The sequence below is a fragment of the Triturus cristatus genome, chromosome 12, assembly GCF_964204655.1.
Source record: "Triturus cristatus chromosome 12, aTriCri1.1, whole genome shotgun sequence".
NCBI lineage: Eukaryota > Metazoa > Chordata > Amphibia > Caudata > Salamandridae > Triturus > Triturus cristatus.
In genome coordinates, this window is record NC_140595.1 from 49,229,884 (window position 1) to 49,254,817 (window position 24,934).

A 24,934-nucleotide genomic window follows, 5' to 3' on the forward strand; every position below is an offset into this window, starting at 1 on the left:
TTCAGGAAGCTACGAGCTCCCAGAATGGCCCGCGGACAACCCTGAAGCTGCTCTAGCCCACATGAGAGCAGCTTCAGGATTGGCCTGGTGATTTGCCTCGTCCAACCCAGAGCAATCACTGCGCATGATTGTTTGGCCGGTCTTTGACGGCTGGCCAAATCATCATGCCCAGTGATGGGAGTGCACTACCACTCTCCTCAATGCCTATCACTACCAGCCCCCGCCCCCAACACTCGGCAGGAAGAAAAAATAAAACGTGTGTCCTTTTATTTTTCCTTTTCTGACTTTTTTTTTTGGGGTGGGGGGGGTCGTTGTAGTTTTTGGCACCTGGCCCCAGGCCTACTCCTTCAATCTCACAGCCATTTATGCAGGTGCACTCTGATTCTTCACTTGGTGAGTGCAGGTTTCATTGTATAGGGCTGCAAGGAACACAGTGTACTTTCTTAGCTGGTGCCGCCCACTTCTTCCCCTCCAATAGCAGTCTCTGCAAACCGGGGCCAACCACGTAGGGAAAGGACCGGTGTGCTGTGGTGAGGTCTGCCTGCATGTGGATACATACTTCCATTTCCCTTACACAATGAAAGCTAGCTGGTCTGCAGCTGGTGTTCAATGTGACCCCACTCCCCCAACACACACACATAGGGGCCCCTTCGCCACTCATACAGCCTGATAGTACAAACATGCAATGTCCTTTGGGGCATCAGCATACACCTGTCTACGCACGGAGTATTGTGCAAGTTAGGCCTAGAATACGTTTTACTATTAGTTTTGTTTATTTTGCTTTAAATTCCTGAAATAAGTTACTCTACATTCTAGTGACGTCACCAGGTGTGACCTCACTCTTCATGCTTAGACGCCAGCTGTTGTCTCGCTGTTGGTATAGACCTATTAGATACTTGGGTCATCCGCTATTGATGTCACCCAGCATACTTTGTGATATGTTAAACGTGGCATGGCTGCTAGCAGTTTCCAAAATTCCACTGATATAAGTTAGAGAATATAATAATAACTTGCGTATTATTTCATACCTGTAAGCACAGACTTGTAACTTTTGGGTGCTGTAAATAATAGTTCCTTTTTTAATTAATGAAAGCCTGAATTGAAATTGCCGCCGGTCTCTGACAAGATGCACAAAACTGTGTGCATCAGATGCTTCAACCCACTGAACTATCATACTAGTTATAAAACAAGCATTTGCAATGCAATAGGTCTCGCATTTACGCAAGTTTGAGCTACTGTCATTCTAAATGACAATGCCTTTTATTATTGTTTTTGTTTATAAAACAGATAAATAAAAGGCATTGTCATTTGCAATGCCAATAGCTTAAAGTCGTGTGCATGTGAGACCTATTGCTTTGCAGCTATATATATATATATATTCCAGGAATTTTAAGAGTGTGATTTAGTTGACCATGTCATCATTCAGATCCCATTCATACAGCTATAGAACAGAGCAACTCGTCATGGCAGACTCGAAGTTTAAATGTTGAATTCGAGGAAGTGCAAGACGTTGCTCAACGTACTCTGCAGACTCTTCCTGGCATTTCTCAATGGAGCCAAAGTGGTGATGAAACGCGATAACAAATGGAGTTGTAGATTGCTCAAATTCGGAACAGGAAGTGACGAGTTTAGTTTGGAGCTGGGAGTGACGACTTTAGCAGATAACCCGTGGATAAAGCTAACCCCCAATGATTTAATAAGACCTTTATCTAACTGTAAAAATATGCACACGTTCAAATATGCTTTGTAGATCAAATTTCGAAATGCCTACTGGCAGCTGGAGATCGGCAGGTCTGAATATGTGAAACTGCGATAAGGAGGCTTGACATGCCAGCTGTAGTTCAAACTCGGCTATTCACTAGACGTTTCATTGAATAAATGTCATCCGCACTGCAAGATAACACAAAAAACAACTGCGAATGCAACACGGTAGGCAGGCACAGGAAGCAACCACGAGAAGAATACAAATCTAAAGCGGACGTGCCCTAGGAGGAAAGTCTCCAAGGGGCAAAAACTAAGTGAAACTCACGCAGGCCAAATAGCGGAAGCGTGTACTTCCGGGATGTGGGTGAAAGATTTCACACTCCATTGTACGGAGCGCCAGGGCTTTAAAAGGAGCGGCATGTATTCTTAATCTGGACAACATATATGGCATATTGGGACATGCGAACATGTTAATGCTCTGGCAGATATTTGCCGTTTGTGTAGCGGAAATGTTTAGTCCAGCAAAGAAAGCATGGTTTTCATTGTTATCAATGTATGGTCTGCTTCCTAAGGTCACTCAGTTCGTCAGACAAGATAATATTTGAAAGCCAACCAACTACGCGCTTGACAGAGTTGCAAACGTCGTCACTTTCATGCTTAAAATTACCAACACGGTTCCATGACATTTGGGTCCCCAGCTTTTGTGGGCCACCACTGAGGTATGAGAAACCATGAACTTGAACATTTCACCGTCTGTGCTGGTTGGGGTACCGTTTAAAGCTTAACGTGATACATACACGTTCACACAAGGCAACGCTTCGCCTTCAGCGACTACTTGTCAACAAGTGGCAGTGAAAGCGATCGGTTTTTCGTTGCTATGACAACTAAAGCATCGCAAGATGGCGTCGGGCTGTCCACAGTCCGACGGACACGCGCATGCTGTCTGCTATAAACAGATGGCGAGAGCAGCCATGTTTGTCCATGCAGATGCGTGCATGCAAGCCCTCCGCAGAATCGATTCCAAAAGGTACTCGCAATAGCATCGCAAGATGGCGTCAGGCTGTCCACAGTCCGACGGACACGCGCATGCTGTCTGATATGGACAGATGGCGAGAGCAGCCATGTTTGTCCATGCAGACGCGTGCATGCAAGCCCTCCGCAGAATCGATTCCAAAAGGTACTCGCAATAGCATCGCAAGATGGCGTCGGGCTGCCCACAGTTCGACGGACACGACCATGCTGTCTGATATGGACAGATGGCGAGAGCAGCCATGTTTGTCCATGCAGACGCGTGCATGCAAGCCCTCCGCAGAATCTATTCCAAAAGGTACTCGCAATAGCGAGAGCAGCGCATGCGCTGGTTTCGCTAGGCGAGATCTAAAAAATAGTATTTGACACACAGTGTTTGCATCGGATGCATCAACCCACTGAGCTATCATACTAGTTATAAAAAAAAAAAAGTAATTGACACACAGGGGCTTATTTACAAGCCCCTTGCGCCGCAGGGGAGGGCTTGAGTGACACTTTAGGGATGAAAACACAAGAAGAGAAGATGTGAACGTTGTCACTTGGGCCCTTAAAGACAAGATCTGCTGCGCAGATAGCAGTCACTGCTGCCAGGCGCCTGTAAGACCTGTCTACCCTCCGCGCAGCGCTCTAGCAGGGCTGAGGTGACAAGGAGAGCAGGAGTGCACGTCACCTGACCCCCAGTGTTGCAAAATGTTTAAGATGCTATTGCCAAGGTGTAGACGATTCAGAAAGTAACTCACGCTCATCTTTACCAAAAGTATTTGCGTATTCAGTATTTAAATAATACAAATTGTCTTATCATAACTCAACCAACAGTTTATTAGTGATGACACGGTTCAAATACTGCTAAGTACTTTGGCATTTATGTTTTGAACATTGGAATACATGAGGAAATACAACAAACGTACCTATTTTATGTTGCGGCTGTATGAACAACTGTTGCTGTATTTTACTTTATAGGTGAATAAATACATTTAAGAGGTTGCCTCTTCGTAGAGTATAATACACACCTTAAAAGATATCCGATTCATTCACGCGTTTATCAACACCCGCTTTTAACCTCCCCCATAATTCCCCGTAATCTGGCAGGCCTTCCAAGCGCTGCTTGGAGCTGTAAAAGAGCCCCTTACAGATAGAATCATATTTGCATGGGAGATGTTGCCAGGCGGGTGTGCTCCCCCGCACAGTGACACGTAAACCCGTGAAGACTCTGCACTACACAAGCGCTCTTCACCAAACCGCCTTAAAGACAACCGAGGCGCTTTTTCCGACTCGTCAACATATGGATATAAGGAAGGTTGGGAGAAGGTAGAGAGATCAGTTTATCTCCTTTCACCTGCTAGCGCCCAGAGGCAGCAAGGACAATCTAAAATACGGTGTGTTTTGAGACAGAGTTTGCATGGATAAAATTGCTTTCTAGGCACTTCCTGTAAAAGCAGCCCCTATGTGTTGATGAAAGGGAATTTAACGCTATGTTTATATGAGATGAGAGTTGGTAATTATTCCATTGCAGAAGAGCAGACAGTGTGCTCTGTGTTAACGAAGGAAGTCTGCGGTAACTAAGCATTATAGAAATAATCATTTATTTACATACAACGCTGGTGTAAGACTCTCCCTATTTAAGTGCCATAAATAACCACTGCTACCCAGCTCAGTGCACCACTTCTATCTATGCCAAAAAGATGAAATGTTGCTCCTCGAACCTGCGTATTTTGACCCAGATCTCCAATCCCCATCACTGTGGTTTTGCCCTTCTCCACATCGTAATCACAGCTTTGGGCGGGAAGGTTGGGAGGTGCATCTCTGAAGGTCAAAGTGACCAATATTTTATTTAACTTGATTTACTGGGTCATTTTATTTTTTTCACACTGTTCTTGCGTATAAATTATTATCTCAGACATTGTATTTGTTTATTCAAATAATGTGCAAATAAAATTGATGAGCAAACAAAATAAAAAATACACACTTGGGGGTTCGCCTTTCATATAAAAAACAGTGACAAACCGCCCTTAGAGGTGAATAAGTATCTTTATTTGTGTTGCAGATTTAAAATGGCTGGAGTGGCCTGGGGCTTGGAGATCGCAAATGTAGCGCATGCAGGGAGCTCGGAAACGATAGGCATGTCATCACTTGAGAGTAGAAAGGGTACGAGGGCCCCTTGGAAGGATGGGGGAGTCCTCACTTTAGAACAGGGCGATGGAAACCCGAGAGGGAAATTAAAACACAGAAATAATAAGGATTAGAGAATATGTCGATTGCATGTGAAAGTAACTTTCTGGTTTTCAACTGATTTGATAGAGTTTTATTCCAATTGGTCATTTGAGTAAATCAGGTGAGGCAGGTCAAAGGTGAGTACAGTAATAATATTGTCAGTGTTTACCCGACGCTGGATGTCAAGCCGTGGGTAAGATCTCTGATTTACAGAGCAGAGCTTCGGGTTGCGCCCTGTGTCCTTTATTCTTGCTAAGCAGTAAGCATGATTCTGGGGCGGCCTCCTCTGAAGTAACGGTTAAATCGGACGGAGTACTGTAACCACAGGGCACGCTTATTCAAAAGGGCATTCGGATCAATAGCCGCACCTTAAATATACAGCCGCCCTGGGTTTCTGTACTCGTTTGGGATACAGAAAAGGCTACGCATTTAGCTCCCCCTGCCACAGCGCTGCTTTCCAGCTGGATTGTTAATTCAATTCCTTCTGCCCATATTGTTAAGTCGCAGCTCCTAGACGCGGGAGAAATGCGAATTTGAGCGCTATATAAACAAGCATTGGCCGCACGGCCGTGTAAGTGACACGGCTGCGCGGCCCGCAAAAGTGATAGTAGCGCAGCGGAGGAAAGACACATGGCGGCTGCGCGCGTGCACACTCACGTGCACGCAAGCTTTAGGCCACCAAAAGCCTGTGGCAGCACTTTGAAAACCCGTACACTAACTGTCTCGGCCAGACCAGCGCATACGCTGGATCAGGCGAGACCTAAAAAACTATATGCAACACACAGTCTGCCGTTTAAAAGAAACACATGCATAAGAAATAGGGGGAAACGCCATTAAAACAATAATGTTCAAAGAATATGTAGGAAATAGACTCCTTCTAAATCGAAACTTTGTTTAGACTGGCCCTTTAAGAGGCAGACTCAGAAACCATATGATGAACTGTGACCGAAATCTGAAAACCAGGACTGAACGTCAGTGTCACACTTCGGACTGGGACACTTGGCAGTTAGGTTGATGTTTGTCTCTCCCGAACTGGGTGCGTTGTTGAAAACAGGTTAAACCTTTCTAAGCCGGAGCTATAAACACCGATTTCCCCTACACCAGACCGAATGTGGATTAAACACACATGGGTTGGCAACATTAATCTCAATTTCTGTGAAATGAGAGAGATGCATTTTAGATAAGTACATTATGCAGAAAAGGTAACAACCATTATCCGCATCGATTTTCTAAAACTCGGGCTGCCAGTTATGGTGCAAGTACGAAGGTCATGAACAGAAGAGAAAGTCAGAACTACAAGGACCAAAATGCACTGTGCGTGGATTCCAAAGCCTTGCACGGGGTGCTCCAGTCGTGGAAACTACCCTTCCTGCCTTCTGCTGTTTTGAAAACCAGGCGAATGTTAATATGTCATACTTGGGGCCGGTTTCTTTCTGGGTGGGGAGGAATGGGAAGGAATGCATCGGAGGTAGAAAAAGGGTGGAGAGGGGCAATGTTCTTCAGCAGGCAGCTGAGCACAAACAAGCTGCTGGCACAGGGGAGGGCTCGATGCAGGCTCGGGAGGGCTCTGCCCCTTGCTGTGGGCTAGATAAGATGGCACCTAGCCATGGCAGAAGAGGGAGGGCGAGAAGGGGAGGGGGTGGCTGAGTGGAGGAGGAAGGCAGAAAGCATGTTATTAATTTCAGGTCACAGGATTGAGGGGAGGGGGTGGGCGGAAGGGACAGAGGGTTCTCCCTAGCCTCAGCCAGGCATTGTATCTCCTGGAGGGCCCTCTCCCCCCACCACCCACCCTCCAAGCTCGGGCAGGGCAGACGTGGCAGGGTGCTGCCCCTGAGCCCGGGGACTTGCAGAGCCTGTTCTGGCTCTAGCACTGCCAAGCCATCTCTCCCTCTCACCCTCCTCTTCCTCCACCCCCCCACCCTTCTCGGCCTGGCCAGAGCCAGGGGTGGGAGGCTGCACCTTTAAGAGAAGGGAGGAGGACCCCTGTGCCCTTAGAGAAACCAGGAAGGGAAGCTGAGCATCATACGGGTGCTTTTTGGATGTACAGTTACAGTAAGAGCAGGCGCTGGCCGGGCAGGCACTGACTTCCAGGCGCCTTCTGCCCCACCTACCGCCAGGACCAGCAGGTAAGCTTCCGAGGTCCCCCCTTAACCTCCCCCTCTGCACGCCCCTGTCCTCTTTTAGGGTGCCCCATATCCTGGGGGTGGAGTCTGGGGTGTGCATTTACCACCTTGCAACTGGGTGCCTGGCTGCACACTACACTTTTCTCTCTTTTTTTTTCTTCTTTTTTAAAATTCCCCACCCACCCCTTCTCCCCCCTAACTTTGACAGCACAGAGGCTGGGAAGCGGGAGGTGTTTATTGGGTTACATTTTAAGTGATTTGTAGCAAAGGCTCTGCGAAGTTAATCATCTGTCTGGGAAATGTAATCCACTGTGGGGAGGGGCGAGGGGACAGGCGGCTGGGGGAATCCTCATCTCTTGGACTGGGAACATTCTGCCTCTGGTGGGTTTGGTGCCTGCTGCAACCGCCTGTACTTAGGCGGTGTTGTGGAAACATCCTTGGGTGTTGACATTGAAGGAGTGTGCTTTACTGGACTGTATTGGAGCCGCATGTCACTAAGTTGCCAGTTTCGCTCATACTTAACCCCCCGTGGGCGGGGCATAGGCCAGGTGGAAAATGTACCCCAACACATGTCAGCAGGCTGAAGCCTCCCCTGACGACCGAGCTGTGCAGAGTTTCAGATCGAGCCACACCTGCCTAGGAGGGGGCGGCAGGGTCTAGGCAACGGCCTTGACACCCACAACGTCTTATTCTCTGCTGCGTACATACGTTGGCCTATGGGGTGGGGGCGCGCGGAGAGAGCTGGTGCTGCCAGGGGAAGAGGGAAGGGTCTGGCCAGAAGGCCCTCTGGGGCTTGTAGTCGTGCCGCTGCCGGCCGCCAGCAGGTGGAACACCGCGGTGGACTACATCCCCCAGCGAGCACTGCGACAAGGTCGTGGGACGAGGGAGGTTCGCTGAGTGACAGTAGCGCCGCCCCATGAGGGCTGCCGATACCTGGGGCTGGCGGGACTCGGGGACCAATCCCCGAGCGGGGTGAGGTGGACTTAGTCTGGGGGAGTCAGTGGAGTGACTTACACGGGTCCCGCGAGCCTTGGACTTCCTGGTTGTTTAGATGCGTTTCTCTTAAAGGGACAAGGCTCTACTTTTCCCCAGGCCTACTCAAGTGACTCCAGTGAAGTGCCATAAAACATACTTTAAATATAATGAAACATAAAACAACAGTCCTATTTGTTGACAGTAAACTGCGTTCTTAAATCTTTATATCTCCCCCTTAGTTGCAAACTCACACCTACACTTGGTTTGTATACCATTCCAGAATACGATTCATTTAAAAACAAACAAACAAAAAACACTTTTATCGTCGTTAACAAAATTTAGACGTTCCTACAATATTTCTCGACTCAACTTACAAAGCAGCCTACTCCCATTACAAAATCTCAAGTGTTAACGGTGGCTTCCATGGCATTGAGGGTGATGCTGTTGGCCTGTGGAACCCAGGGAAGACCAGTGCCTTAAGTCAGGGACACCACTTTTGTCAGGTGTTTGCAGACCCATAGTAGCCTAAGCTAAATCATCTGGGTTTTTTAAAGTGTGTAGTCTACGCTTTGGTTGTTCTTTTCATCCTGCCAGGGTTACACGCTGTGACCATTGGGCCTGAACCGTCTTACACCAGCATTTTTGATATGCTGTGTGTCGGTAAAGGATACACTTTACAATTCTATGTGTCACGCACCAGGCCTTTTACAAGAATGGGCTGGTGTTCTTGAGCAAGCGGTTGATCAAGTCTTTCCCAGGAAGAAGCTCAGATAGGGTGTAGTCACCAAGGGGGCTACCATCAATGTCTGCTTCACATACCTCCCCACTGCACCCAATATCACTTCCAGAGGTCTAAGCCTAAGGATGACTGCACCCAATAACACTCCCAGAGGTCTATGGGTGACTGAATGCCTGGCCTGCTCTCCTTCTGCATGCCCTGTTTGTCTAGGGGATGTGTAACCACAGAAAGCCATTTCAAGATTAAAGTGAAGGAGGGTTTTTCAATACGGCGCTCTGCTAACTGATTCCCTTGCCACTTTTGCATTCCGGCAAAAGTCCTCCGAACGGTTTGTAAAACTGCACCATGATACCTTGTCAGTTTTTTTCCTTATGGCTAGCCATGCACCCCCACATGAATTTGTCAATCATTCAAGTCAACTGAGTGTGCGCTATCATTTTGATTTTCTGTTCGTCATCACTGCTGGGCAATGATGATGGGACACCCAAAGCACACCATGTCCCTCAAAGTTTAACGGATAAAGTATAATATCAGGGATGTTTGTACCTCAAATATATTGTTTTGGGAATAGTCCCTAGTCAGATTAAGAAGAAATATAACGCATCAGTATGTACAGCAGAGAGAAGTAACAATGTGATCATAGATCAAATGGTTGATTAAGTTATTAATTTTTAATTTTTGTGCTCTTCTTGTACCAGAGGATCACCGCCAGCAAGTGTTTCACCCCTCGTGGCATGTAGGCCTGGGTCTTTTTCAAGGCTTTTGGCGGAAAGGATGTATAAAAAATATAGAAAGATAAGAGATGCATGTATGCCAAAAGACAGGTTTCAGGCAGGAGACTCCCGAGTTTTGATGCCAAAAATGGCTTTGTTTTAGCGGTCTCCCGCCCGAAATTACCTCGGCTTCAATAGAAGTCAAAAGGGAAAATACATTTCCCTGGTTTTGTTTTTTAAAGCCTCCCACTTTTCTGTTCCAAAATGTTGGCATGTATGGTGGTGAGGTCAGACCGCAGTACAAAATCAGAATCCAGCACCAGCACCAGCACCCAAGATTGACGGACTAGGACCAGACCAAAACTTCTGTGCAACCTTTTGTACAGTGGTCTGGCTGGTACATCTCAGGCGATAAAGTATTATCCACAGGAAGGACCCAGAGTTGGTAGTTCATCTCTCCTACTACAATTGTATGACTCTCCAGTCTGACTGTCCAATGGGAATGTGGCCCAAAGGCTCCTGCACATACTAGGGTATCTTGCAATTAAATCTACATGAAGGCTAACTGCCAAGTGAAAGAAGAAGACATGGGTACAAGAACCTCACTTGTTTCAGGACGAAGACCCTGGTCAACCTGTTAGGTGGCGCGCTTCTTCCTCTCGCCCCTCCTTTCTCCGATCAGTCTGATCTAGGTGCGAGCTACTGCCCACCAAAGTGAAAGGGGAGCTCCTTGGGCATTCTTTCTTTAGGAGGTAGGGGCTATCGAGGTTAATTCCTCTCCTAATCCTCGTAGGTTTGAGGGTGAAAATGCAGAGGGGAATTGTGTGTCATCTAAAACGGTTGCCTGGCTGGCGTCTTCATACAACATGGGAACCACAAGAGTTTACATTGGCAGAAACATATCGACCTCCGCTGGTGGGTTGAATTATTTTCCACCACATTTATAATCCTATCACTGGGTGACTAAATACATTTCAGACGGTCGCCCAGGCGACAGTTTTAGCCAACGTTTCATCAGCGGTCACACCAATGAAGACTTTCAGGTAAAATGGTCAATCTTATTTTTTTTCTAGCCTTCGGGTGTGAGGGAGGACTTTTATTTGAGCCTTCGGGTATGAGGAGGAAGGATTTCAGTAAGAACTGCCAGCAGACCATAACCTTTGAGGTAGACACAGCTTGGTCGCATACCATGTTGAGGATCTGGTAAGCAATATTGCAGTTGTCCCTATTTGGGGGTTCAAACTCTCATGCAGCTGCCATTGAAAGTAACTTATAAAGATGGGTTGGTCTACCTACATTCACAACCCACTTCTGGCATGAATGCTTTGGGCCTTGATTTGCTCACCAGGGCAGTATCGGGCAGATTTTCTTACTTGTATCGTGGCTCCAGTTTCCCATCTTCTTTGGTGGTGCCAAAGATAAGGTGACAAAAGTTTAGTTCTTCAGCAGGCTAGGCATGACGAGTGGCTAAGAGTGGGCTAGTCGCCTTGGAGGTAGGCTCTCTAAATTTCTAAACTTAAGGGTTGTTTCTTTGAGAACGTTAATAGAAGTTCTACATTTCTTCCATGAAGTTAAAGCAAGTGAGGAACTGTGTGGGAATGGGACTAGGTGTGTGGAATTTAAGTCCCGAAGGTTTTCATCAACAGGGCTGGCTCTAGGGCGGTGCGACCGGTGCCACCACACCGGGTGCTGACTTCGTGTGGGGGCGCTAATATGATGATTTTCTCAAACTTGTTTTTATTGAATTTTTCTTCACAATTGTCACAGCATATGGCAATGCATAGAATCATACGTCCCGTATTCAGCTGTAATAGTGCTAATTCCTATTACAGAGTATCACGGTTATTACGGGTCCCAGGGTCTCCCAGAAATCATATGTATATTGCGAACAGCAAATTTGTCTTAAACTAGCCCCAACCATGGAACCCTAACCCGCCCACCTCCCCAAACCCCAGTCCCTTTGCCAAATAACACTCCTGCACCCGCTTACGCTGAGCGTGCAAGGGAACCTGGGCATGAACTCTCAACTGTGTGGGAACAAAATACTAAAAGAAAAAGGAATAAAGGAAAAAACAAGGAGATGGGCTCGTGTAACTCATTCCAAATATGGCCCTGGGCGACTAGTGATGGGGGAGCGAAGCCTATGACACGCTATGATGTGTAGCGGAGCGCTATCTAGAATTGGAAAAGATGGTAGACCAGTGGATAAATACTTCACTAGAGGACCCCATGACTATTCAACATTTTTTAAAGTGTCTCTGAATTTCGCTCAGTCGTTCCATGGTTAATGCCCTCCAGTGGCGTGCCTGCCATTGCATCATGGCTGGGGCCTCCTGCTTCTTCCAGCGAAAATCGCCGAGAAGGCCGCAACCTCTCCAGCATAGGTCAGTCGTGTTGGGAAAGATCTTTTTAAGTTTGGTGGGATATAGGTACCAGTCATAGAGCACTTTGTAATGGGCCTCTCGTTGTGTCAGGGAGTGATTGTGGCGTCGTATGTCCTTCCTTAGTGCTTTCCACTGGGTGTCTGTGATGTCTTGGCCAAGTGTTCTTTCCCAAAACTCAAGATATCGGGGACGAGGGGAGGGTGTGTCTGCTTTTGTCAAATATCGTTCGAAAGGTGTGAGTTCTCTCGTCGCCCCTTCTCTAATCCCGGGTTGTAGAGCTCAGTGGCGCAGTTGGAGATAGTGGAAGTATTCTGACTTGGGCAAATTGAAGTCCCGCTGGCAATCGTAAAATGTTAGGAAATCCCAGATATGGAATAAGTGTGTGAGAGCGAGGCATTCCCCCCCCCCCCTCCCTCCATGCATCGAAAGTGCAGGGGGGAACGCTGGATTATAACGTATAGGGGTGAATGGAGATGGGAATGTCGTCCACTCAGTCTGGCGCAGCACCTAGTCCCATGTATGAAGAACTGTATTAGTAGGAGTACTAATGTAAGCATTTGCTGGACGATCCGATTTCGGCTTCCAGATAAGGTCCCAGATCACCCGACCGGCTACCGCTCGGTCCATATGTAACCAGTGTTTGTCCGATTCTCGGTGGGACCACTCGACTATTACCTGGAGTTGTGCTGCTTTGTAATAGAGTGTCAAATCAGGCATAGCAATCCCCCTTCGTCTGTGGGTTTTCTTAAAAGGTGAAATGGTAGCCACGGTCTTTTATTTTGCCAGACAAACTTTTTAAGAAGAATATGTGCTCTGTGTAGGAAGTGTTCCTCTAGACTGATGGGGGGGCTCTGAAACAAATGCAGAAATTTCGGCAGTACCACCATTTTAATGGCGTGGAGTCTACCGATCCAGGATAAATAGAGAGGTGCCCAGTGTTTGAGGTCAGCCCGTAATTGAGTGAGGAGCGGAGGGTAGTTAGCAGCAAACAGGCCTGAATCTTTGGGGGTCAGTTTAATCCCTAGGTAGGTCAAGTCCTTCTTGGCCCTTTGGAATGGTGTAGAGGCCTCTAAGTTTCTCATTTCAGCTTCTGGCAACGTTAAATTTTGTAGGAATGATTTAGGGAGGTTAATTTTAAGACCTGCTACCAGCTCAAACCAGGTCAGTTCAGCTTGTACTGCAGTCACGGAGCGTAGAGGGTCCAATAAGGTCAACAATACGTCGTCGGCAAAAAAGATATCTTATGTGCATCAGAACCAAAGGGTAATCCTCTGATCTCTGGTGATTCCCTAATAGCTTCTGCCAGAGGTTCGATACTTAGCGCAAAGAGAAGTGGGGACAGTGGACATCCCTGCCTCGTCCCCCCTCCCCAGCAAGACAGGGTCTGATGCCACCCCATTAACCAGGATCTTGGCACTTGGAGTTGCAAAGTTAGCTCAGATCATATTGATGAAGGTGTCGCAGAATCCAAACCCCTGGAGGACCGGAAAAAGAAAGGCCCAAATCCACCCGGTCGAACGCCTTCTCGGCATCTAACCCCAGGAGAACTGCCGGAATCTGTTTCTTATGAGTTTTCTCTATTAATTGGATCACCCTACGTACATTGTTGTGGGTTTGTCTGCCCCTAATGAATCCGGATTGATCCGGGTGTATAAGGTCTGGCATCAATTTGTCCAACTGCGAAGTCAGTATCCTAGAGTAGAGTTTAGCGTCCAGATTAAGGAGCACGATGGGGCGGTAAGAACCACACAGCGTGGTGGTCCTTCCCGGCCTTAGGGATCACAGTGATTAATGCTTCGCTCATGGTGCGAGTCACCTGGGCAGCGGTCGCTATGTGGTTAAAAAGAAGGGTCAGTTAGGGAATGAGTTCAGCGCTAAAGCTTTTATAAAATTTCACGGTCAGACCGTCTGATCCCGGGGCTTTGTGCAGCTTAAGGGTTTTAAGGGCCACTTGAACCTCGTCCTCCGAGATAGGTTCATCAAGTTGCTCGTTCTGAGAACGCGTTACCTGAGGTAGCGTCACCGAGTTCAGGTAAGTTACTTGAGCATGCCCGTTGACTCGGTCGGGAGTATAGAGGGTATCATAGAAGTCTTTGAACAATTGCGCTTTTCCTGGTTCCTCCCGAACCGGGACGCCTGTTAGATCTTTTATATTTGCGATATACTCTCTTCCCTTTTCACCCTCAATTGTCGTGCCAGATGAGCCCCTATTTTGTTACCCTGAGCATACGACGTCTGCTGAAGGCGGAGAAGGGTCAATTCCGCCCTGTTCGAGTAAATTGTGTGTAACTTCCCTTTCGGTGCTGTGACTTTTCTTTGGAGAGTGAGAGTGGGGTTAGCCTTGTGCTTCACAGTCTTTAATTCCCCCTATCGGAGTAACCTCTCAGTCGCTCTCTCTTTATTAAGGGCTGATAAAAGGGACAGACGTTGTCCCTGAATAACAGCTTTAAACGCGTCCCAGTTATTTGCCACGGACGTAACTTGAGGGTCATTCAGTTGGAAGAAGTCTCTAATGGAAGTTCTCAATGCGTCCTGCAATTTTTTGTCACGGATTAGGGCAGTTGGGATATACCACCTCTTGAACTTGGGTGGAGTGCCCGACCATTCCAGGGAAACCGCCAGCGGGGCGTGATCAGAAATGACTATGGGGTGTATGGTGGCTTCTCTAATCTGGCTATGAGTGTTTGACTGAAGAATGTATAATCAAGTCTTGAGTAGCTGCGATGGACATGAGAAAAGAAAGTATAGTCCAAGTCATCCAGGTGTGCTTCTCGCCATGCGTCCCTAAGACCCATTGACTGCATCTCTTGTTTGAGAGCTTTTGGAAAACTACCCGTATGTGTTTTGTGAGGGTTAGTGCTGTCTGCCCCTGAGTGCCAGGTGAGGTTAAAGTCTCCCATGAGGATTATGTCACCTATCGCAAAGCCCTCCCCAGCAAAGACAGCGTAGAATTGAGGAATTTCGCCTGATTAGTATTGGGTGCGTATATCGTTGCTATGGTGCACTGACGTCCCCAAAGCGGTCTCCTCACCATGAGGACCCTCCCCTCCTTGTCTGTTTTGTAGTCCTCGGGTTGGAATTTGAGAGAGGAATGAAAGAGCAAGGCTACCCCGTTATGTTTTGTCGTTGCGGAGGACTTGTAGATCAATGGGTATAATTTGTGTTTCAATCTATAATCTTCGGCTCATTTGAGGTGGGTCTCTTGGAGGGCCACCAGGTCATAGTGTTGATCTGTGAGGTATTTCCAGACCATGTGACGCTTAAAGGGAGCATTCATACCTCGTACGTTCCAAGTCAATGTGGTGATCACCATAGTGATGACAGCATGTTAAGCTTCTTCATGAGATTATATCTTAGGACACTTCCCTTCTCACAATCCTCCCCCCCCATCCCTGTTCTTCCCCCCGCCCCTCGAGTTCCTGCATACTGCGTCCCCTCCACCCTCCCGTCCCCTCAGAGCCCTCTGTGTTACCCCCATCACCCAGGGTCAAAAACAAAAACCACGATCAAAAAAGAAAAAAAAAACAATGAATAGAAACAGCATTAACTTTGGAACCGTCTGCCCCCAGTCTCGCGTATCTACATGGTGTCCTACCAACACTGTGAGGTGATTAGGACCAAAGTCCGTTGCCAAAATCTCAAAGAGGTGTCTAGTTATAAAGACAACCACCAACCCCCAACGACCAGCGTAGGAAGCGCCTATCGTTCTAGCGTGTTCAGGACAATGGGGTAAGCAGCCATCATTGCAACAGCGTCTAGTGTTCAACAATACTGAGAGTGGAACAGTTGTTTCCTTCTGTATCATAGACTGTATGCATCTCCATTCCCCCAGGCTAAAAAAGTGCAGCTCCTTTTATCTGATCCGCCGTCTCATATGACGCAGTCTCTCCATGGCGCTCCTCAATTCGGATCAGAAGTAACTTGGGTCTTCCTTGGCTAGGAGGGTCGGCAGGCCCGCCATGCGCTTGATTCACCCCTTCCAGCCATGTCGATGTTTTGAAGAGCCGTAGTATTCTCCCCGGGGTCATTAACAGGAAGTGGGATCCCTAAGATCCTGCACGCCTCCTGGACCTCAGCGACGTGGCTCTCTCTGTTTTTGAATTCAAAACTGAGACCAAAGGGATATGTCCATCGGTAGAGGATATTGTCTTGTCATAGTTTGTCTGTACCGGGCTGGAATGGCTGACGTTGTGCCAAGGTTGCGGGGGCGATAACCTGGAACAATTCACAAGCGAACCCCTGAAATTTCACCACGTCCCTTTTCCTGGCCGCCTGGAGTATCGCTTCCCTAGTTTTGAAAGAGTGCAGCTTGGCGAGGACGTCTCTTGGTCGGCGCTTCTCTCCTTGTAGGAGCCTCCCCACTCTATGGGCTCTCTCCATTTTCACCTTCACCGTCGTTGCTCCCAGTATTTCCGAGAAGAGGCCCGTTATGAAGGCCTTGAGGTCCTGGCCTTCCGCCAGATTACGAATCCGTATATTATCCCACCGAGAGCGGTTTTCCAGATCCTCTAGCTTCAGTAGTGTCGCTGTGAGCGGAGTCTGAAGTTCCCTCGTCAGGGCCGAGATCTGTTCCATTCTCCGTTCGAGTTCCGCATTTTTATTCTCCACATCTAGTACTCTTGTGCCCACCGAGTCGATATCGTGCTGCAGGGAGGTGAGTCTACCAATTAGATCCGCCTTCAAAGCATCCAGCGATTGGGACCAGTCCGCCTTCAGTTCACCCCTCAGCTCCTGCTTAAATGCTCTCAGGGAGGTGAGTAGGTCGTCCTTTGAGAGTGCCATGTCACCCTCCTCACGTGCGCTCTGTTGTGGTTCCGAGTTGGAGGTGGGCGCAAAGTATGTAGACACCCTGTTACTCTGGGGTTGTTTTTTAGGCGGCATAGAGGTGTAGTCTGCGTGAGCCCGGGCGTGTCCCAAGCCCGAGACACCTGAGTCGCAGAGCCTGGAAGGACCGGGACCCTCTCTCCAGCGCCGCCCCCCCCCCCCCCCGAAGCAGACAGGACGTGGGGGCAACCCACTGGCCAAGCTCCCTGTTCTGTCTTCGATTCTCCACACTTCGTGTTGCCTCCCTCCGCACCTGCAGACCTTCTGATAATGGGTGGCCACCTTTGCCCTCAATCTTGTGTAACCGGCCTATCTCTGTTGTGGATCGTCACAGATGCTGCTAACTGAGGCCCTGTGCCCTCATGAGGCTGTGTATTGCAATGCTCAACAAAAGAAACCTGCTGCAACGTCCTCCACCTCTGTGAGCCGGCCGCCGAGCCTCCGCCCGTCTTGTCCTTCCGTGCTGCCAGGAAATAGCGGCCGCCGGGTCTGCAACCCCGCGCCGCTGTCACTCACCAGGCCGCCGCAGGCGGGGGATCTCGCCAGGCCTCAGAGCGCGTCCAGGTACCGTGCCACACCGCCAGATCCAAGAAGCTCCCTCCCCCCCCCCCCGGCACAGCACCGCCGATAGCCACAGGCGTAAGCTCCGGCGAGAACCGCAGTCCCACACGCGGGCCTCACTCTCCGGTCATCCTCTGCTCCAAGCGCCGTCCCAGACGTTACAAGAGGGACCTGAGCGTCTCCGCTTCAATCCAGGTACATTCACACACTTTTGGCGGCTGTAGCTTGGTGGTGTCAATGCTTTAATTCTATTTTGGCAACGGAGCCGTTATGGCTGACGTCCACCCGGCCATCTTGGTTGGCCACGTTGGACGTTTCTACTCATCGTAATGTAGCGCAGAGGTTTACTATGCTTGCTGCAAAGAACGTGGAGCTCACAAAGTGCATATAATGTAATGTAAATAGGTCAGTGGGTTACACTTTTGTCAGAGAGACCATACTGTTGCTAACTCTTTATGAGTTAAAATCCTAATGAAGAACAGTGAGCAAGTAACTGTTATCAAAGATGCATGCAAACTGCAGGGTATGGGCTAGAGCGTTATGATTTCCCCCCAGTTTTTCATTATTCTAATGTTGCAAAATGGGTTCATTTGGGTAGAAATCAATTATTATTATTAAGAGACCCCCCCCCCCCCATCCATGGTGCTAGGTTTTACATTCTAAGTTTCAGATTCTCCTGACCAAGCACTCTTAAACTATCCTGCCTACCTGTATGGATGACCTGTAACTCCTACACCTTCTTGAAATCTCTTATGTAACATTTCCTTTGCACTGATTTACACACTAATGATTGATTGTCTCTATGTAATCTGTGTGATGTAAAGTGTTCTGACACCTTACACTGATAGGAGCTGCGCTATAAAATGAATTAAATACACCGGAGACAGAATGGTTACGGAGGCTTGAGGGGCACTGTGAAACGATGGTTATGAAGAATCCGTAGTGGAGGTGGTCATTGGGGCCGCCGACAAGCATTGTCGCACTGGGCGCCACGAGCGCTAAAGCCGGCCCTGTGCATCAAAGCCATATTTTCAAAATATCCATAAAAAATGCACTGATTTTATAATACCATTGGTATGGTTTGTGGTTACACTGAAAGCCCAGCATGGATCTAGCTTTCTGGACTTGCATTCGACATCCTAGGTCAGTAGACTTCTTTTGGCTGTCTATACTTTAATGGAAGTTCGAAGAGCCCCAGGATTTGTGAGGAAAGGGCAAGTAGAATACCATGCGTAGTTCTGGCTTGCTCTGAACATGGCCCAGTGCCACTTCTGTCAGCTGAGTCCAACTCTGTCACACTCGCCCAAGTTCATTTTTATACGCTTATTTTTAAGTGCCTAGAATGTCTGAAAATTGTTTTCTGAGAGTCGATAAGAAATGCATATTTAAAGTAAAAAAAAAAACTAAATTCTGAAGAAGTCTACTAACATAAATGCTATTCTTTGTTGTGTCGTGATTATCATGTGACAGGAGTCTGGACATGTCTGGCCATAGCCCCGTTTCCATCTCAGATACATTGTGCGGCCCTGCTTACCCCAGGAGCCAGCCCATAATCTCTAGGTGCCTGCCCCAAGATTTAATAATTTAGCATAAGCAGTATATTTTGTTCAAGGAGGTTCCATGCAGATACAAAGTGACAAATAGAGATGCTAATCGAATGTAGTAATTTAAAATAGTGCAGTATGACTACAGCGAGTGGATGGTTAATACGTATGGAAGGCCAAGTGGCAAATTCCACATGTTGCATAAGATAATTTCCAATGATTATATAGTGCTACTGCAAGTTAATGAAATGCATTGTATGTGTAATAGTCGGATAATCAATCTATATATAGATCAAACGGGTACAGATGATGCATATTGTGGCTACGGATTGCCCATGCAGATCTACTAAATGTTTAAGCTGCAAAAGTACTGTAACAGGGATCATTGGAGTAAGGCAAACTGACCACGTCAGTTACTCCTACAGCCTAAAAGGATCTAAACAGGGACTTTAGCCATTGTGTTTGTTCTTGGAATCGTTTGTAGTAGACAAAATAACACAACAATAAGGTCCAGGATGAGAACTTTCCCCAACCATGCAGCCATACATGCATATATAGAGGGGGGCTTTATACATGTACAACACCCCAAGTATGTGGCGTACAACTATTCATTGCTGTCTCATCTTCGCCAAGACGGCTCACAATATTACTTGAGTTCTAACCTTAAAGAGAGTGTTACTTTGCATCACAGAAGTAAGACCGCAACAGTCAAGAGGACGCTTTCACCCTGTGTGCTCAGTTCTATCCTGCTTCGGAGCATCGTTAGGGCTGTGTGTGGGTCACAGTTCGTAAGTATCCGTCTGCCCTACTGGTCAGGTCTGAAGTGCTTTTCTGGAGTGACAGTGGGTGTTGTGCAAAATTGAAGTATTTGTGTATTAAAGGGGAAGCTGCAGTCGTGGAAGTAGCAGAGGTAGCCCTATGTTGAAGCGAGCTAAAGCAATATAGCTGTGTGGATCATCTATCTGAAATAGCAAGAAATGCTGCAGGTGATGAGGAATGTGCAGTGGTCACCCAGAGAAGGTCATAGATGTAGAATTGCATCGGAGGCTGCAGGGAATGGTTGAGGCGCATTGGTAGGACTGGCTCTGTCACAGGCGTAGCATTGCATGGAATATTGGCAGTAATGGGTGAGAAGGCTTGGCCGGGCTTTGTAGCTCACATTTGTAGATTTGCAGTGGATTAGTGCTTCAACAATAGTTTGTGGGTTTTAAAAGACCCATGGCTGGGAAATTTAGCAGGGTCTGCTAGACTCGAGGTGGCAGATCAATCAATCAGGTGGTACTTGGAAAGCGCGGCTTATCACCCGGGGGGTATCCAGGCACTGAGGTTCTGAGGCGTTAGTCGAAGAACCAGGTCATGAGCCCCTTCTTGAAGTCGGTGAGCGAGGGGGAGGTTCGCAGGGGGAGGTTGTTCCAGGGCTTGACGGGAGGCAGGAAAAGAACTACCGCCACTGTGGCTCCGTGGATGTGGGGGATGTTTGCCAGGGCGAGGGAGGTGGAGCGCAGTTCCCTAGTGGGTCAGAGGATCGTCAGTCGTTGGTTGATGTAGGTGGATGCTATGTTGTGGAGGGCTTTGTAGGCGTGAGTCAGCAGCTTGAAGTGGCATCTCTTGTGGACAGGAAGCCAGTGGATGGTTCTGAGGTGAGGGGTCGTTCTGGTTCTCTTAGGGAGGTTGCGGATGAGTATAGCTGTTCTGAATGGTCTAGAGACTTTTGAGGAGCTGTTTGATGGTTCCGGTGTAGAGTGCGTTGCCGTAGTCAAGCCGACTGAAGACAAGGGCTTGGCTGATTGTTTTTCTGGTGGAGATGGGTATCCATTTGAAGATCATGCGGAGGGTGTGGAAGCATAAAGAGGATACAGTGTTGATCTGTTGCTTCATGGTGAGCTGGCTGTCCAGGACGATGCCGAGGTTGTGTGCATGGTGTGAGGGGGTCGTCGTTGGGCCAAGCACAGCGGGCCATCAGGTGCCATCCCATGGTGAGGTTTTGTTTCCGAAGATGATCACCTCCATTTTGTCTGTGTTCAGCTTCAGGCAGTTGAACCTCATCTAGTTGGTGAAGTTGGACATGGTGCTGCAGAATTTGAATCTGGTGTTGGTGGGGGCTTCCTTGAGGGAGAGGAAGAGTTGAGTGCTGTCGGCGTACAAGATGATGTTGAGTCCGTGGCTAGCAACGTCATGTAGGTGTTGAAAAGGGTGCGGCTGAGGGAGGAGCCCTGGGGGACTCCGCAGAAGATGCTTTTGGGTTTGGAGGTGAAGGGTGGTTTGCAGATCATTTTGTGCTCATCCAGTGAGGAAGGAGGAGACCCACTTGAGGGCATTACTCATAATGCTGATGTGATGATTAGTGTAGTGGGATACGGTTTCGAAAACTGGCAAGAGGTAGAGGAGGATCAAGGCTGCGGTCTCCCCTTTGTCGAGGTGGTGTCTGATATTCTCCATTGCAGGGAACGGGGCAGTCTCGGTGTTATGACTGGATTGGAAGCCAGATTGGGAGGCGGCAACCACGTAATCTTCCAGGTACTCTGAGAGCTGGCGGTTGATGGCTTTCTCCAGGACCTTGGTGGGGAATGGGAGTAGCGAACTGGGGCAGTAGTTCTTGAGTTCACTGGGGTCAGCGGACGGTTTCTTGAGGAGCGGGTTGACCATGACGTGCTTCCATGCGTTGGGGATGGCAGCTGAGGTGATGGATGAGTTGAGGATGTCTGTGAGGGTACTGCTGATACTTTCCTTCCTAGGTTGTTGATGTGATGGGGGCAGGGGTCCATTGGTGATCCGAAGTAGATCAAGTTCATGATGGTGGCGGTGTCCTGGGGCATGAGCTGTGTCCAGTCAGTGAGCTGGAGACTTTCAACTGCATTGATGGGTATTGGGAGCTAGTCGAGGTCGGTGAGTTGAGGGTCAAAATTGCTGTGAATGTCTGATATCCTGTTATGGAAGTGGTCTGCCAGAGTGTTGCAGACGGCCTGGGACATATGGATTGTGTTTTCGGTGGCAGCTGGGCAGGAGAACCCTCTTGACAATGCTGAAGAGTTCCTTGGCATGGTTTGCACTCGCCTCAATGCGGTTGGTGAGGGTGTCCCTCTTGGCCTCCCTGAGGCACTGGTGGTAATTGCTGAGGTCTCACTTGAAGGTGTTGGGGGTCGAAGGGGTTCCGGCTGGAGCGGCAACACCTGTCCCATCACTTGCATTCCGTTTAAGGGGTCGTAGCTTTGGAGTGAACCAGCATGCTTGCTGGATCTGCTGGTGTTCGTCTTCCTCATGGGGGCGAAAGTGTTGTCAGAGGCGGAGATCCAGTTGGTGAAGTTCTGGACATTGAGATCAATGGTGTTGGTGGAGTTGGGCCTGGTGTCTTTGAGGGCAGAGGTCCAAAGGAACTCCGTGATTCGGCCCCAACTTCGGTGAGGTGGGTTGGGGGTATGGTGACATGTACAGGTGAGCCTGTGAAGGTGAATGGATGTTGCAGTGGTCTGTCCAGGTAAGCTCGGTTACATGGGAGAACTTGGTTCGGTCGTTGGCTGAGAAGTTGGGGTCCAGTGTGTGTCCTGCGTTGTGTATGGGGCTGGTGAGCCGCTGCGAGAGACCAATGTTACTCATGCTCTCCAGGAGGTTGCAGAAGTTGGTGTCTTTAGTGCCTTCATGGTGGAAGTTCAGGTCTCACCGGAAGATGTAGTGGTTGAAGTCGATAGCTAGAGGGGGCGATAAAGTTGGAGTTGGCGTTGCAGAAACTTGGGTGTCGGACTGGGTGTCTGTAGGCGAGGGTTCCTCTGTTTGTTTTCGCATCCATTCTGATCTTTGAGGGTGTTCCATGATCGGTGTGATTTCGTCTTCAGAGGTGGTGCATTGGAGTGTGTCCTCGTTAATGATTGCGATGCCTCCACCATGCTTGCTGAGGGTTAGCATGTTGTAGCCGCAGGGCATAGTGGTGGCGATGTTGAGCATCAATAAGAGAGTGAGTCAGGTCTCTGTGATGAACATAATGTTGTGGGTGAGGTTGGTTATGGTGTCCCAGATTTTTGTGGCATGCTTGTAGAGGGGCCAAACGTTGAGCAGAATGCAAGTGGAGCTGTGCCCCGGGATCAGGTGTCGGCTGTGTGGAATTCACATGGGCTTTGATGTTGCAGGTGAAGCTGTGGCATGTGAAGGGTCCTTCCGTTGATCATGGTGAGGCGATGCAGCAGTTGTTGTTCCAGCTCCTGGACCGCAGCTCAGTGGAAGCATACCAGTGGATGGGAGGTGGGCCAGGGTTCCTGGTGCTGGGCACGGTCCAGGCGCGGACCGGTGCAGACGGGCTTGCCTTTGGTGCGTGGTTGCACTGCAGCCTTCATTAAGTAGATCCTAGGGGTGGGAGGGATGTTGGGAGGCCGGCAAATTCGGCGGGAAAAAGGAGCTGTGCAGGGGGCTGAATTAATACAGGAAAATAAAAATGGTAGCACATAGCATTAAGGTACAGTGGGGAACAATACAAGTACAAAAACAAAGTGGTGAAGGAGCTGAGGTGCCAAGAAGCAATCGGGCACAGCAAAAACGGCCGAGCACCTGCATACAAACAAAGGTAGTCAGTCAGGGGCAGGACACGGGCATAAGGGGTCAGGGGGAGCTGGCACAGGCTGGCAGATGTTTGTGTTGTCCTAGGGCTGAAATTCTAGGCTAAGCACCTGGTGAAAATTGGGGTTCCTCACCACAGCAGATATGCCATGATTGAGTGCTACAGGACAAAATGTCTGATGTACTAAGAGATAGTTCACAAATTTTGCACCAACCTTTTGCAGCGTGTTGTGCCCTCCTACCCCCAAAATGTAACACCCTTCTCTTGGTGAATCAGTTACCACCTCCCTTGAGATGTTGGTAACTAATTGCAGTCACACGCCACTAAGACATACACTGTAGCTCACACTTGGGAGAGAACACCCTTTTTAATCCCTCCACACCTGAAATTGCGATTTAGAATGGATCGTGAAACCTATTTTGCAAGTCCAAAAAGCTTTTTGGACTCGAAAAAGGGTTTTCGTAAATGGAAACATTTTTGTGGTTGCAAACCCTGTGATTATGTGAATTGCAGGTTTTTTTTTACCACAAAATGCCTTTGTACATCTGGCCCTTGATTACAATACGTTGGTAGGGATGCATGTGTGCCCCAGTAGTGAAATCACAGGGTGCATGTCTTCACTGCATTGAGCTGCATGACTATTTATTTTCTATCACTCCTTAATTTAGGCATGTGACATAAAGGCCCTTGGGGGAACAGGAAAGCATTGAGAGTCTAATTCACGCCGGGTTTGACACCGAATCTAATACAGGCAGAGGTTGAAGTGTATTTAAAAAAAAACAAAAAAATTACGGGAGCAGGGTTTTTGAGTGCAATGAGACGGGTCAGTGGGTCCGGGGGTGGGGTTGGAGGAGTTATGTTAATTAAATTTCTTAAGTGCAACAGTTACCCGAAGGTGTCCTGGCGCTGAGTGCTGCCTTTCCGGTTGTCAGGGAGTGAGTTGGCCTAGGAAGTAAAAAGCCAGGTTTTAAGTCCCTTCCTGAATGTCAACAGCTCTGTAGTGTTCCTGAGATGGAAAGGAAGCTAATTCCAAGCCCTGGCGGCGCATGTGGAGAAGCTTCTTTCTCCCCGAAATTTGCTTTTTTAAATGAGGGTACTACCACAAGTCTTGCTCTGGTCGATCGGAGTGCTCTCTCTGGAGCATGCCATTTAAACACTATTTTAGATGTTCCGGACCTCTTCCATGGAGGGCCTTGAAAACTGTGCATAAGGATTTGAATTGAATCCGCTGTTTGACAGGGAGCCAATGCAGCTATTTTATTCCTTTTTTAATTTAAACTAATTTTGGTGTTCCAGTCAAAAGTCTTGCTGCTGCGTTCTGCACAAGTTGAAGCCTGTTTAGATGTTCCTTCTGGATGTTTAGGTATAAACTATTGCTGTAGTCCACACGTGATGGGATTAAGGATGTTATCATTACCCTGTGGCTGTCTGCCACCAAAAAGGCCATCATTTTCCTTATCATCCTAAGAAGATGGAAACTTGTGGAGGTAACCTCATTCACCTGGTCTTCAAAGGTCAATTTGTTTTCAATTAAGACTCCAAGGTTTTTCGCCTTCCTAGATGGCTCCAGGAGCGTCCCTA

General features: G+C 48.3%; 1 protein-coding gene across 2 annotated transcripts in view; it reads left to right on the plus strand.

The window, feature by feature from the left end:
* Positions 1 to 6,630: 6,630 nt before the first annotated feature.
* The window catches only part of ZBTB7A (zinc finger and BTB domain containing 7A), a 96,076-nt gene continuing 77,772 nt past the window's right edge, over positions 6,631 to 24,934 (plus strand). For both annotated transcript variants that reach the window (XM_085639518.1, XM_085639519.1), the window contains exon 1: positions 6,631 to 7,070. The gene's annotated coding sequence lies outside the window, so the exon portion shown is untranslated. The remainder of the gene's footprint in view (positions 7,071 to 24,934) is intronic.